Genomic DNA, 16,583 nt, shown 5'->3' with positions numbered 1-16,583 from the left:
AACAAAAGATCCATCAAACAGATGTATCACACTATACTTATTTTAACAATGATAAAGTTTAACCTGAGAAATTTGATTCCATGTTCTACTACTAAAGCAGTGGTGGTCACTAGAGATCAACTGTTCAGTAGCAGAGGAGAAAGTACAGTGGGATGTTGCAGATGTGGTTGTTTTAAGGGTTTCGGATCAGTTTATGACTCTCCAGTTTTTTTTGAAACTGGAGAGGCCCAATGGAGGGCACTAAAGACACCTCAGACTTTGAGCTGGCCCTGGTCACAATTCATATTTCATGTGTCTGAAAGAAGGTACAATGGTAGCAGGATAATATCTGCGTGGGAAACAATATAAGTGGAATTTGCTGACATTATTCCCACTCTTTCCAGAATCAACAGCAACTTCCCTCATTAATATCTTGAAATAATAAATAATGCTAGTGTGTGTGTGTGTGTGTGTGAGCAACACTGCATCCCTAAATATGACAATAATGCATTCTTTTCATTTTTATTGGTGTGAGTATGTTTTAAATTTTAAAGTATGGTTAATTATTAACAACAGCAACAAAATCAAATTGGTTATCATTTGACCTAGTGGGAAATGACATGGAATACAATTCAGTCCCACTTCATTCAGTGAGACTTAATCCAAGGTAAATGTGTATAGACATTTTCTAAAACATGTGTGTTAGTGTGAACTGACCATAACAGCGCAATCTGCATGTTTACTCTGAAGTAAGTACCACTATGTTTAGTGAGTACCTAATACATGACAGGATAAGCGGGAATGCATGGGGCTAGACTTGCCCTCTTGATGATGACACATGCGCCAACCATGCTCCATGGTCAATATGTTATCAACTCAGTATGAAGGGGTTCACCTTCTACATATCTGGAGTTTCCAAAACAGAATCTAGAATCTGGTGGCCCCTGGTGGCCCCTGGCGAGCTGATCACATGCCAGCCAGGGAGCAGTGCATGTGTCACCACCACAGAGGGGGCAGGCCTAGCCACATGCATTCCTAGAGTCCTCTGCCACTTTCTTCCTGTTGCTTGTTTCATTTACGTCATTGTCCTCTACGGTTTTCATCCATCTTGTCCATGTTATGTTGAATCCAGCTAGGTACCTGCTTTAATCTTGCTCATATTTGCTTGGGAGTAAGTACTATTGTGTTCAATGGTAAGTATGCGTAGGGTTGTAGCCTTAGAGATTTTCTACACAAGGCTGTTAATCTGCAGTATCTACAGGAAAGACCAGTGCACAGTAAATAGCTCATGTAGAAAAGCTCTTAGCCTTTGTTTTCCTTTTGCCAGGTGGCTCTTTTCATTGAACACGTTCTGTACTTACTTTGATAGGGTTGTATCCAACCCTCACCATCCACCAGCAGAATAGAAACCGCTGGCAAATGGGTTTCCCATCCCCCTGCATTCCCCCCAGGTTTGCTCCAGAGGGTTGGGGGACCCGCCAGAGCAGATTTGAGTGTGTGTGCCGGGGGCTGCAGGGGAAAGGAGCGCAAGGGGAAATCCACTCATGTGACACTGGATTTATCCCACCTGCAAGCACTGCTAGCAACCTTTTAAGAAGACTGCTGGTCTAGCATAAATTTAGGAATCATATATTGAGGAGGTAGAGCTGTTTGTACTTATTTCCATGCACAAAAGAGAATCCAGATTCCCTAGTCATCAAAATCATGTGATAAAAACAGAGTGTTTCGGTTTCTCCATATGTTGACACTTATTCCTTGAATTAAAATGGTATCCATCCAACACTATGTCCACTCAGTTTGTAAGTGACCCATTTGGTAAGTGACCAAAAATTTTCTGCAGTTTGCTGCTGGAAAATGCACCGATCATCAGATGGGAAATGTGCTGCAGTGATATTTTGTTCCCATATCAAGAATACACAACCATGGGAAAATATCTCCATCTCTATCTCTATTTATATCTGGCCAAGCATATAATACAAGCCCATTATCATTCTTACATTTGTACCAGTATTGTGATAATTGCAGCAATCATGTGCATGAATATGAATTTGTGGGAAAGGCTAAAGTCTTTCAATCTAATCATCTTGCATTTCCCATACTTAATAGTGGTCATTTCTGCATGATGTCAGGTGCCACCTTATTGAACCCAAATTGAATTTTTATTTTCTCAGAAACAAAAGAAACGTATGTAAAGGGCCAAAATGAAAGAAATAAGTCAACTGCGAATGTTCCAGATATGTTAATAAAATGTATTTAGTACTGAAATGGGGGCGAAAAAAGAGTTCAAAAACATATTGAAGAATGATGCCAATTCAGAAAGCTCCTTTATTTAATCCAGATGAACATTTAAGTGCTCCTTGAGAGCTATGTTTCTCCATTTTGGTTTATAATATTAGCAGTGTTAAAAATAGGGTCAAAAATTTATATCCTTCCCATTACCAAGTGACTGTTTATGACCTTTAAAATAAAAACAACACTGTTTTATTGCATTCTCTGCAGGAAACAAGAGGTCAACACTTTCTTGCCTTAGAGATTCATGGCAAAGTTCCCAGTAGAATCCATGAGTTAAGACTCAGTGTCATCCAGTTAGACTGAATGCTGGACTTGGGACTGATAGATCCCTGGTTCCAATCTCAGCCCAACCATAAACCCACTGGGCAAATTACTCTCTCATAACCTCTACTCCCCATCTATAAAATGGGAATGAGCGAGAGAGAGAGAAGGAAGGAAGGAAGGAGAAGAAGGGTTGTAATGAGGATGCCTCTTCTTGAGGGTGAAAGTGGAGAGTGCAAAAGCTGGTTTGAAACTCAACATTCAAAAAACTAAGATCGTGGCATCTGGCCCCATCACTTCCTGGCATATAGAAGGGGAAGAAATGGAAGCAGTGACAGATTTTATTTTCTTGGGCTCCAAGATCACCTCAGACAGTGACTGTAGCCATGAAATTAAAAGACACTTGCTCCTTGGGAGGAAAGCTATGGCACACCTAGACAGCATAGTAAGAAGCAGAGACATCACCTTGCCGACAAAGGTCCATCTAATCAAAGCTATGGTTTTCCCAGTAGCAACATATGGCTGTGAGAGCTGGACTATAAGGAAGGCTGAGTGCTGAAGAATTGATGCTTTCGAACTATGGTGCTGGAGAAGACTCTTATGAGTCCCCTGGACTGCAAGGAGGTCAGATCAGTCCATCTAAAGGAAATCAACCCTGACTGCTCATTGGGAGGACAGATACTGAAGCTGAAGCTCAACTATTTTGGCCACCTAATGTGAAGAGAAAACTCTCTGGAAAAGGCCCTGATGCTGGGAAAGATTGAAGGCAAAAGGAGAAAGGGACGGCAGAGGATGAGATGGCTAGATAGCATCACCGATGCAGTGAATATGGACTTGAGCACGCTCCGGGAGAGAGCGCAGGACAGGAAGGCCTGGCTGGCGTGCTATGGTCCATGGGGTCACGAAGAGTCGGGCATGACTGAATGACTGAACAACAACAACAAGCCCCAGTGGGCACTACTTCTGAACAAACAAGATGAATTCTGCAGTGTAGCACCTTGCTCAATTAAAAGGGGCATGGAAATACTTAATAAAACAGGACTGGGCCAGGCAGGCATCAGTGTAAGGGGTAACTCTACATTCATTTTATTGATTGATTGATTGATTGATTCAATGTTTTAGAAAATATCTACCACATCTTTCATCCCCTAGAATGGCTTCCAAATTAAAAGCAAAAAAATACAATAAAAATAATGAGATAAAACAATACACCAGTTACACAACATGTCAATTCAATCATTAAAAGAGCAGCAAGAAAGGGGCATAAAATGTATGGGTCATTTGATTATCCCATTATGTTCATGGAGTTGTTGACTGAAAATAATGAGAAGGCCATTGAGAGATGAGCAGAAGCCTAGCTGGCCTGTAAGGCTGCAGGAATAAAGTGACTATTTAGCAAAATGAGGTCCCTGGACTATGAGAAGCTAGTTATTTCTGCCAACCAAAGTCATTAAAATAAAATGAGATAAAAATAATATGAATTTAAAATAAAATTGCTATCCGTAAGAGTCAAAATAGCCTTTGTTCATTGAACGTTTTTGAGCACTGTCATTCTCTTAATACGCAGTAGGTGGCATTATTGACTAGACTGAAGGTAACGTTTACACATCTGGTTATAATGACTTTCAGCCTTGTGTCTAACTTTCTGGATATTGTTAAATCACTTCAGAGCCGAACTGGAAGTGCTACACTACAGGTCTCTGTGGCTTTTGGCAGAATGAAAGTATTAAATAATTTTTTCCAGGAGAACCTTCCATCTGGGTTGATTTGCCAGTTCAAGAAACCCCTACTAGGTTAAGACGTAGATCTTTGTGTCAGCTCACTATGACATAATGCCCCATATATTGCATATACAGATTTCTTTTCCTTTTAAAAAACGGTGTAAAATACTCTGCAAAGCTAAACTGTGTTGCATGACTGGCAAAGCATATGTAAAAAAACAATGGGAAAGTCGGTACTACAGGCTGAGTCACCTGTTTCCAGACTTGTGGTTGAGAGCGCAATCCTATGCATGTTTAGACAGAGAAAACCTAGGGAACTCCTAGGGAACTCCGTCATGGCCCCTCTTTAATGAGCTTCCGTCGTGCATTAAAAACGTGGCTGTTCAGGCAGGCATTTGGGGTGGGTTAGGGTATTTTAGAAAATGTTTTTATTGTAGAATTTTATTGTTTTAAACTGTTTTTATTGTATGTTGTACATCGCCCAGAGTGGCTGGGTGACCAGCCAGATGGGCGATTAATAAATTTAATAATAAATAAATAAATAAATACATAAGAAAAGGCCTACAACACCCAGCATCCCCCAACCAGCCTTGCTGGCTGGGGAATGCTGGGAGTTGTAGGCCTTTTCTCTGTCTAAACATGCATAGGATTGCGCCCTGAAAGAATGAAAAAGAAAAAAAAAACAATAGGCAGACTTTTTATGCCAGTTCACAGTGATGGTTTTTATTTTATCCCAGGTTACTGTACCAAGAGGTACCAGCTGCATTCATATCTAGATAACAGCTGCCCTATTTCTGATTAATGGATAGACGTCACTGAACTAAAGGGAGGAGAGATTCTATGAGTGGATGATGCAGTCATCCTCTAGTGCGGTAGTGTGCACAGAAATGTCATGGAGATCCCAGAAGATAAGAACTCAGTGGCGGTGGGGTCTACTTTCCTGATCAAACCGGGACTTTTCCTTTGCATTGTGGCTAGTTTGGAAATTGATAAAACATGGACTGGAGGACTGGGTCGGGATCCCAGTTGGCCAAGTACTCCTAAGAACATAAGAACATAGGAAGAGCCCTGCTGGATCAGACCAAGGGACCAACTTGTCCAGCATTCTGTTCACACACAGTGGCCAACCAGCTGTCAACTAGGAAAACATAAGCAGGACATGAGTGCAACAGCACCCTCCTGCCCATGTTCCCCAGCAATTGGTAGGCATACCACCCCTAGTACTGGAAGTAGCACATAGCCTTTAAGCCTAGAAGCCATTGATAGCCTTCTCCTTCAGGAGGCTATCTCCTTCTCCTGGCTACTCACTGAGCTTCCTTTATCCAAAATGACTACCACTCAGGATGAAATGAACATATGGAGGAGGAGGACCACAAAACTGTACTGGCCATCCAACACAAGATTTGGTGTGCTTAAGTCCACTTATTCCAGTTGGCTTCTGTACCTAGCTCAGGGCTGATTGGGGCCCTTGTCTGCAGAAGCCTGGAGATTTTATAAAATGTCAAGGATGAATCAACTTGATACTTGCCTACTGTAAACTTATTCACTACCCAGAATGCATCACTGGTGAGAGTCGCTGTATACAATTTCCCTTTTAAAAATAAATTATTGGGATGGCTTGCCAGCAATAGTATAAATAAATTATTAGTTATTGAACATCTGGAAGGGATTTCACAAAATATAAAGTGGGGTGTGTGATTTATTCGTGGGTTTTTTTGAGTATCGGAAAATTTATATAGCACATTAAACTGCATTTCCTAGGTTTTCAGAGCTTGGTGGTGGGTGCATCCACCAATGGATTCCCTCTCCCTGAGCTGAAGCAAGTGAAATCACCACAGAAGTATGTCTTCACATCTGACAAATGATTTTTGACAACAGTGGCAAAATGCCCATGTATAAACCACTAAAGAAAAAGAATGGGTATTGGGCATATATCATCAGGGATAAACAAAAATGATGTGTCCCTTTTTCAAAAGCTACATTGCACTTCACCATTAAATTTTTAATGGGATAATGCAACTAAAATGCATCAGGAGACAACAATTGGCAAGTTGTGAGGAGAAAGAGTACTGCTGTAGCATAGGAGATAATTCTGGCCCACAGAGGCAAATGGGATTAAGGCATTGTGTCATTAAGGCTGCAGTCATATATATTGTTGTTGTTCAGTCGTTCAGTCGTGTCCGACTCTTCGCATAAGCACCTCTTTCCTACCCAGCAATGTTCAAGACGATAGCACCAGAAGTTGCTAAAAAGTCAGGGTCACGAGAAAATTACACAGATGTCCTTTTTAAAATATAGTTTGGGCCAATATCATGACTTTACTGTACCCACAGGAGAACAGACTGGCTAAATGCATCTCCAAGAACCACTGTCTTCCTCCATTTTAGATCAACTGATAAAGTCCTGATGTGGCATTTGTTAATAACAATATTTACTAATGCTTTCATCAGGCTTTACAAGTGTTAATAAGTGAGAACAACAAGGATATCTGTTTCTAATCGACATAAAGCAATAGCTGCACACACACATGCACACACACTGGCTGATATCTTATGCTGGGTTTTGAGTGCCAACGTTGGAGAAATATGATAAAACCTGTCCGGAAGTCAAAGGGATGTTATGCTTACTGTTGTCATGAGTTTTTTTGGGCTAATCTGTTCGGCAGGGCAGGGGCAGGCAACTCATGTTCATCCAGAAGTTGTTGGACTGCAGCTCCCATCATCCTTCACTGCAGGCTGTGCTGGCTAGGGCTGATGGAAGTTGAAGTCCAACAACATCTGGAGGGCCACAAGTTGTCCATCCCTGTAGAACATGGCTTAGTTTGCTTACTTGAGTCACCTATAGTTATTTGAGGCACAGAGGTCTCCTGCTGTGCTCTTCCTCTTCATTTATTTATTTATTTATTTATTTTTATTTTATTTATTGCATTTATATCCTGCCTTTTTTCCTCCAAGGAACTCAAGGCAGCGTACATGATCCTCCTCCTTCCTCCATTTTATCCTCACAACAACAACCCTGTGAGGTAGGTTGGGCTGAGAGTCTGTGACTGGCCCAAAGTCACCCAGTGAGCTTCCATGGCCGAGTGGGGACTAGAACCCGGATCTCCCGACTCCCAGTCCAGCACCTGCCCATCTATGACCTGGGAAAGGTTTGCGATGCCTCACGAACTGGGCCCAGACTACATGTTAGATGGAGTTGTAGTGCAATTAGTAGGCAGGATGTGTATATTTTGTAAATATGTATCTATGTATCTATCCATAGTTATGAGATTCATACATGCATACATATACCCAGCTATTTAAAAGCAACAGAAAATCTGTCCATGAAGGTGTGTGGACCTCCACTTGTACCTTGGAAGAGATTTATGGCAGTGTTATAAACGGTCTCGCCTTTGATTTACCAAACAAAATGACAAGATTAAAATATCCCCCCACACCCCACCCTTGGGGTGAGCAGTCAGAGCCATATGTCTGTTATTATGGAAATGTTTACAGGAAAAGTTAATACATTCATTCCACACTAAGATTTGTAATAGAAGCAAAGCATACTCTCAAAATGAACTCATTGAGTTGCTCAGCCAAAATGCAGAGTGTTTTCAGTTTTGGGCAATTAGATAAGTGCTGAGTGCAGGAAATTGGAAACGTTTTGCTCATAAGACTTAGAACTAGACACAAAGAAATAAGTATAACACAAGAATGTACAAAAAGGGCGCCGTTTCACCCTCCTGTGGCTTATTCTTGTCTTATACTCACGTGCGGTGTTTTTATCCTTCCAAACCACAAAGGAATAAGCAGAAGAATATTTTACCTCCCCCTGCCCCCAAAATCTTCAAGCTGGATCAGCATCCAGCCTGATCCACCAATAGCTAGGGGGAGTCTTAGATGTACAGTTGCTAATTACTTCCCCATCCTAATTGTTTTCTCATTCACCTCAGCAAGGAAAGTGAAAATATACATGTTCAAGGAGGAGCATGGAACGTTCCCCTTTATTGAAGTGAATGGGTAAACCTTTCTGTCATAAGTTGTGCCTTATGATCATTAATCATAATTATACTCCTATTGCCTGGGTATTATTATTATTTTTTTTAATCATCAAGATGATCATCCTGGATACTTCCTACCCTGATATTTCATGAATGTCTCCTTTATAGCCTAGAACGTATATCAATTGATGTATTTTAAAGGCTGCTCAGGCAGAATTCCTCATGGCTGCTGTTTACATCATAAATAACATACACATTCATTGCATTCACTCGATGAATGTCACGTCACATCTCATTTGGCCCTGAATTGGGTGGGTTTTGTTGGCTTCACAGCACAGTCTCATGAGAAGATGAAGCATTTACACTGTTCTCATTGGACCAACATTAATTAGGGAAAGTAACACAGGGCTTTGAGTAATTCACAGCCTACTAAAACGTATCTTAAACACGTACATCGCCATGTGAGCCATGACGCAGATGGAGAGTAAATTAAAACTTCAGAGAAAAGACAAGGGTCAAACATGTCTACCTTATGTGCTAACTTTCTACGTGCAGGGAGTTTTGAAGATGGAAGATCCATTTGTTCTTTGTATGGGGGGTAGGGGGAAGATGCTGCTGGGAAGGACTTATGTAGGCGGCCCTACCTGATAGAGGAAGTCATTTCCATGATTTAATATTTTGGTCTCTGTATAATCCACAGAGCACTACTGCTGTACAAAGGTGTTCTCTGCACTTTTATGATCATGAATGCCTGTATCACAGTAGCCCTATTAATGCATTTGGTACCAGTGGGTATCGAACACATGGAGGAGTAGCAAGAATGCATGGCCTGCCCCCCCATGCCCAGAAGATAAAATTGGCAGGGGGTGGTGTGTGTGTGCTACCAATGCGGCCTGGCCAATGGGTGTTCAGTATCATTTTGAACTGGGTCAGTGTGTACCCTTTGTGATCCTTATGGAGTAATTGTGATGATTTACCAATCATCTTGCAGTGATCACTGCAGTACTAAACCACTTTTTTTTTCAAAGAGAACCTTTTAATAAAGGGAACATCAAGAAACATCCATTCTTGTAACCTATATTTATGGTGCAATTGGACTATCTCACAGTTATCACTTGCTGTCATTAGGCAATCCTTATGTAAGATGAACAATCCATACATAGCCTAGAAGTTGGTGGCATTGGTAGTGTTGTGTCCTCTTAATTGTCCCATTGCACAGAAGACTGTGAACTCCTAGATGGAATGGGAAGCAAAAACTGGCTCTTCAAGCAAACACATCACGATTCCCAACACCTACACAAAGCCTGGAGTTTTCAACGAATGTTCCAAGGCCACCTTAATGCTTTCTAGTATGCCTCTCTGCGAGTGTTACAGCAGAGTCCAACATCCAATGTTCTCTTTTTGCACAGATGCACATAATCATCTCTGATATCATTTGGGGGAACAATCAGGACTTAAACTTACCCAGATGTTTTATACATCTCTCCCTCTCCCTTTGTGTCTCTCTTTGCCTCTCTTCCCCCCTCCCTCTCTTTGCCAAGGTAGACTAGGCCATACAACAGGAAAGAAAATGCACAGAAAGAAGACTGGATGAAAAGGAGAATTAATCAGCAGGAGAAAGCAAGTTTGTTTCATTTGTAATTCAGTGTAGGATGCCTCTAATAAAGCACTCCACACCTTCGAGACTTATTTTTCCTGGCATTTTTCCTGCTTCTGCACATCATTCTTTCCATTATGGCTTCACCCACTATGTCTGCATACCAGAATTCAAACAAAGCCTGGCACTTGGATTTCTGCCCGGTACTTGGATAAACACTTTTATTTGGAAATCCTATTGATTTCAGTGAAAGTTAGTTTCAAATAAATATGTTTAAAGTAGGACTAACAGCAAGATTTGGGGAAGGGGGAGGCAGCTACAAGAGCATTGCTAAATTCAACCTCCTGATCTTATTTACTTTATTTTTTCTTTCCTAGCAAAAAGAAAGCAATGTTACGCTAAACTAAATCTTCCCACTACCCTACCTGCCCCCACCTTGCCAAAGAGGTATAGGAAGAAATAAGAAAATTATAAAAAGAACCAGTGTGGTGTAGTGGTTCGAGTGTTGGACTGGGAACCAGGAGAGCTGGGTTCTAGTCCCCACTTGGCCATGGAAGCTCACTGGGTGACTTTGGGCCAGTCACAGACTCTCAGCCCAACAGACCTCACAGGGTTGTTGCTGTGAGGATAAAATAGAGAGGAGGAGGATTATGTATGCCGCCTTGGGTTCCTTGGAGGAAAAAAGGCGGGATATAAATAAATAAATAAATAAATAAATAAGAAAATGACAAATTGGATTGGTAGATACCTATTCTGTACAAACTTTCATTGTTTCCTATCTCCTGGGGACACTTCCAGTCAAGAGAGATGTAAATAATGGAAGCAACCAAGGGCAGGGACAAATCAAGCCCGAGGCTGATGGGCAAACCTTAACATCAACCCTATGCCTGGCATTGGCTGAGGTTGTTAGGGTTGAAAATTCATTGTAAGCACAAGTGATCCATGAAGAAGGTGAGATGGCTGCAATGCTCTGCAGACTGGGAAACAACATTAGATTCTTCCAATACACTTTGGCTGTGATACCCAAGCTGCTGTCACAACTGCATGTACAAAGAAAGCTTGCCTTGTACAACCTATAGGGTGAACAAGGGACCCCAAATAGATGTGCCTAACAATGCTTCTCTGCCATGCACCTCTGCACTTGATTTATGATTTATGTGGCTCGTGAGTGACACCAATTTTCTAGTAGGCTGCTCACAGAATTACTCACACTCTCTCTGTCTCTCTCCTAAATTCCCCACTTCCTAGCTGGTAAAGGCAAATTAAGCAAATAAGCAATTAGCACTTGCAGAACTTGGGTAGGTTGTGCTGTTAGTGGCATAATAAGGAAATGATTGTGACTTTTCTGTGAAAGAACAAGGAGTGGAAGGAGGAATTCTATGACTTTTCTGTGAAAGAACAAGGCGCGGAAGGAGGAATTCCTGCGCACAGACACTTGGTACTAGGAGAAGGAGACATTTGCACTTCGGTAAAGTGTAGTTTGCATCAGCAAATGGCAGTGACCTTCTTTTCCATTTCAGGGTGATTTTGATGCTGGCTAAGTACTAGCAGTAGGGTAGGGGTAGACAGAGGGCATATGGTGATTTAATGAAGCAAGCAAGGACCAGGCAAAAGGTAAAACTGCCAAGCAGGCAATCTGGAAAGAACTTAGTGCTATATGGGGCAAGAGTAGGGATGTCAGAGAAATCAGCAAAGGAATCAAATGAGTTCAGATTTCTATGACTCTGACCCACAGATTCCACAGCAGACAAATGTTTCCCAAGTTGCATGGATTCCGTGGATTTGTGTAATTTTTTTTTTAATTACTTTCTGGAATATTATGCAAATTTAGTTGTAGAAAAAGACATCAAATGAAAAACACTGGCTGAAAATGCACATTTCCCCCCATGAAAATGCACATTTTGGGAGGAATTTGTGCAATTTGGGGGGATTTTTGCAAGTGCGAATTTGTGCAAGTGCAAATTTGCACAAATTCAGGAAGTTGGAAAAAATCCAGTTCCATCCATGAGCAGATGATGGAATGAAAGGTGCCTGACAATCAGCGAAACATAGGTGGACTGGATTTTACAAAATCCATACATCCCTAGTCAGGAGCATAGCAAAGAATGGAGACAGAGGAACGGATTGGGGGGCGAGAAAGGTTGCTGCAGGGGGAAGGTGGAATCAATGAAAATCACCTTCCCCCTTTCCTCCAGCTGGAGGCTCTGCTAGATCCCACCCTCTTCCATAAACAGAAGGTTGGAGCCTTTCTGTCTGTGGAAGGACATGTCTGGATCTAACTTGATGTCATTAGACAGGGGATGCAGAACATTTGGCCCACGGGCCTAATCTGGCCTGTGGAGGTTCCACATCTGGCTTGCAGAGCCTCCTTGGGGTCCTTTTGGGAAATGCTGTGCCTCTCCCAGCACAACGAAAGGCAAAATGCCTAGGGAGGGGGGTAAATGACATCAGTGGGTGTCACAGAGGGCCTGGTGAGGGGCGATTCGGGCCCCCATCCTAACACAGCTCTGCAGCCCTGTGTTAGGCATCAAATAATGGAAGTAGTGCAATCACTTTTCAGTGCTCTTTTTTTCAGACAGTTCAAGTGGGTATAAAAATGTGTGCATTGGGGTAGGCTGTCTTACATCAAGAAGACAATAACATGTGCTTTCAGTGCACATCATCAGGAGTTAATTTGTTTGGAAATGTCTCAGATAAATTGGTCTATTCCCACATAGGATGTTGGTTTATTCCCACATTTGTACAATTTGTGACACTCCGGCTGTTGTGTCTTCGAGGCATGTACCTTGGAGTGGTTGCCATCTGTCCTTACATTAGGCTAAATTAATACTTGCCATCTGTCACCAGTGTACAGAAGAGATAAACTACAGAGATGTTACCAGTAAACTATCATGTAGAAGTAAATTTGTAGACAGAGATAAAAGGAGTAATTGCCATTTGGTTTAGCAACCCATTAGTAAAAAGAAATGAATAAATGACCACAGAGGTTGAAATGTGAAAGTAAAAAAGAAAAAACATTTAACCAATAATGTGTGTGTGTGTGTTGCATTATGCAAAAGGCCCACTGTGTAGCCCCACTATTGATGATATCCCTTAAGAAGCACTTTTTCTGGAATGCATGAGCATCGTTAGGAATACACATGTTGTGGAATTCACTAATGTAAGATGCGATATAATGGAGACTAGCAAAGATCATACTCCGTATGTCTATACTCTGGAAAGCACCATGCATGCTGATGGGATGATGATGATGATAATAATCAGATAGGTCTGGCAATGGTTGTTAACCATTAGCTAATGGAACTGCCATGTTTAGAGGCAGTTTACCTCTGAATAACAGATTGGGGTGGGACCAAGCATAAAGGGAAAACTGCACATTTCATGACTGCTAGTAAGTTTCCCAGAAGCATCTGGCTGGCCACTGGTGGAGACAGGATGCTGGACAAGATGACTTTAGTCTGGTCCAGCAGGCATGTTCTTATAATGCATGTTTCCATTTTGGGGACCTGGAAACTCAAATATGAAGGCTAGAGTAAGAAATATGAGTTACTTAAAGTCTGCTTTGGCCAAATGTGTTTCCTCTTCAGCAGGAGAAACCATGGGGAAAATTTCAAAACTGGAGGAATGATGTTCTTCTGCCAAGAAGAGTTACATATTTTATGCAGTGAAGTTTTAAAGGCGTTATGTGGAGGTACAATATGCAATACTTCCTCCATATATCTCTGGGGGAAGTTCTATGGGGAAACCTCTATGGGGAAAGTTACTATATACATACACACACATTCCCTCCCTCCCTCCTTTCCTTGCGCACACACGCACGCACGCACGCGCACGCGCGCACACACACACACAGACGATCTTCAGACAGGAAGGAAATTCATTCCTGGCCACCTCAAGCTGCTGCACTATTTCATCAGTGACACAAGTCTAATTCCACAGTAAATTAGGGTTATGAGTCAGTGAAGAATTTAGCTCAGGTAATTCATTTCAATGTATATTAGAGTGATCCTGCTGAGTACCTAAGATAAATGACTACAAAATAAAATGAAAATACGTGGAAGTCTTCTGGTATAGGACACATCAGCTAAAAACTTAAATCTTCATGTTCATATTAGATTATCAGCTTTCCCTTGAAATTCCTCTGTGCATCTATTCTGGATTCTTTGGTCAGACATGTACGGCAATTTCAGGAGGTTTTCTTTATCTGGACTGATGCTTTTTTAACAAATAGAACACCGAAGTGATACTGTAATGTGTATGTATATATATATATATATATATATATATATATATATTTATTTTAATCCAGACAACTTTAAACTTTGCTGTAATGTAAATCACTACTCTGGTTTCTTTCTCTTTCATACACCAACCATCTGGAAGCAATTTGAAAGTCTTCTGAAATAATACTCCTTCTGAACTCTGATGCAGCTTTACTGAACATACAGGTTGAAGAGAAGGGAGATATTGCTAGGTATGTGCATGCTCCCTGCCACTGAGATATTTCTCAATCAATCCTATGCATGTTTAATAAGTAAATCCCACTGTCTTCAGTGGGCCTTATTCCCAAGTAAGTGTGCATATGTTGGAACCTAAGAGTGATTCATGTCTACCTGAATTCTAGCAATGCTTCTTCTTCATTCCAGTATTCAGTACAGCTGCATTGGGGTGTAGAAGTAGTGATGTGCCTTTAGCTCACCTCACGAAACCTCAAAAGGTTTTGGGAGCATTCAACAGGAATGCCCACAGAAGGTTTCGGGACCCCCACCTGCCAGTTCCCTGCCTCCTCAAGCCCTTACCTTTGTGAAAGGGAGTGGGTGGCAGGGAGGGCTCACAGGTAAATCACAGGCCTGGCACCTAAACTTGAAATGATGCTTCTGAGCAATCTGAGGAGTGTCATTTCCTGCAGTGCATCATGGACTTTGTAGTTTTGTCTGGGAAGAACAGCCCTGGGCCTGACTCAATTTTTATTTATTTATTTATTAAACTTATTAATCGCCCATCTGGCTGGTCACCCAGCTGCTCTGGGTGATGTACAGCATATAATAAAACAGTTTAAAACAATAAAATTCTACAATAAAAACATTTTCTAAAATACCCTAACCCACCCCAAATGCCTGCCTGAACAACCATGTTTTTAATGCACGGCGGAAGCTCATTAAAGAGGGGGCATGGTGGAGTTCCCTAGGGAGGGAGTTCCACAGAGTGGGGGTCACCACAGAAAAGGCCCTCTCCCTAGTCCCCACCAGTCTAGCTGGCCTGGCCGATGGGACAGAGAGAAGGCCATTTGAGGGGCTGAACTTGTTGAGTGGCCTCTCTGGTGTTGCTGGAGGTGCTCCTTAAGATAGGCTGGGCCGGAACCATATAGGGTTTTAAAAGTCAAAACCAACACCTTGAATTTGGCCCGGAAAACAACTGGTAATCAGTGCAACTCCTTCAGCACTGAAGTCCTCCTCCAACAATAAGTTAGGGGACTGTACACGCACAGTGATGTGATCTCGCCGGTGGCTGCCTTTAATCAGGCGAGCTGCCGTGTTCTGTACCAGTACATGCATGTACTGGAGGTTGGGCCTGAAGGGCAGTCTGGGGATTCTGCTCGTGTACCATCCACCCCGCTGCACGACTGACTCCCTGGTGGAGGTGCTTGAGGTGGTCTCTGATGTGTGTGTACAGTCCCCTAACTTATTGGTGTTGGGGGACTTCAACGTACATCCAGAGGCCATCCTCACAGGAGCACCTCGGGAATTCATGGAGACCATGGTTTCCTGGGAGCTGCACCATATTCTAACTGGGCCCACCCATGTAGCCCGTCATGCACTAGACCTTGTGTTTGTTTCTGGAGAAGCGGGGAGTGATCTGGAAGTCGGGGGTATATCCACCACCCCTCATGGTCAGATCACTATCTGGTGATGTTAGACTTCTCGGTTCCACAACCCCTCCGCAGGGGTGGAGGAGCCACTAAAATGGTCCGCCCCAGGCGTCTTATGGATCTGAATGGATTCCTGAACGCGCTTGGGGATTCTCTGGGGCATGCCAACGGCCACTCGGTCGAGACCCTGGTGGGTGGCTGGAATGCCGCAATCACTGGGGCATTAGATCAGGTGGCTCCGAAACACCCTCTCCCCCTGAACAGGGCTCGGACTGCACCATGGTTCAATCCGCAGTTACGAGCTCTGAAACAGGAGGTGAGTCGGCTAGAGTGCCGGTGGCGGAAGTCTTGCTCCAAAGACGATCAGACACAGGCTATTGCTGTATCTTCAGCCTATCACGTGGCAGTGAAGGCAGCAAAAAAGGAATATTATGCTACCTCTATTGCGTCTGCAGAGTGCTGTCCCAGGACGCTGTTCCAAGTGGTCCGGAGCCTGGTCAGTCCTGTGGCTCCAGAACCACTGCAGCATTCTAAGGCCTCCTGTGAGGCCTTGGCAAGGCACTTTGCGGATAAAATTGATCAGATTAGGAGTGTTACTCCGCACGCTGTGGATACAGTTAGTGAGCAAGAGGCGGCCTGTGGCAAACCGGTTTTGTGGGATCGGTTCCAGCTTCTTCCTCCTGATGAAGTGGACAAGGTGCTTTCATCTGTAAGGCCGACCACCTGCTTACTTGATCCTTGCCCATCTTGGCTCATTATGGGCTGCAGAGAGACTGGGTGAGGGGATCAGGGCGGTGGTGAATGCCACCCTTGAGGAGGGAGTGATGCCATCAGCCCTCAAGGAGGCAATGATAAGACCGCTCTTAAAGAAGCCCTCCTTGG

At 42.8% G+C, this 16,583-nt stretch overlaps 1 protein-coding gene across 1 annotated transcript in view; it reads right to left on the bottom strand.

Moving 5' to 3' along the window:
- Positions 1-16,583, bottom strand: part of COL3A1 (collagen type III alpha 1 chain) — a 95,240-nt gene that overhangs the window by 64,747 nt on the left and 13,910 nt on the right. The window lies entirely within an intron of this gene.

This window comes from Heloderma suspectum, chromosome 1, assembly GCF_057233095.1.
Source record: "Heloderma suspectum isolate Gila_16-S chromosome 1, 16-S_ref, whole genome shotgun sequence".
In the NCBI taxonomy this organism is placed as follows: Eukaryota; Metazoa; Chordata; class Lepidosauria; order Squamata; family Helodermatidae; genus Heloderma; species Heloderma suspectum.
The sequence above is the reverse complement of the archived record's forward strand: the minus strand, read 5'-3'. Positions and strand labels throughout refer to the sequence as shown.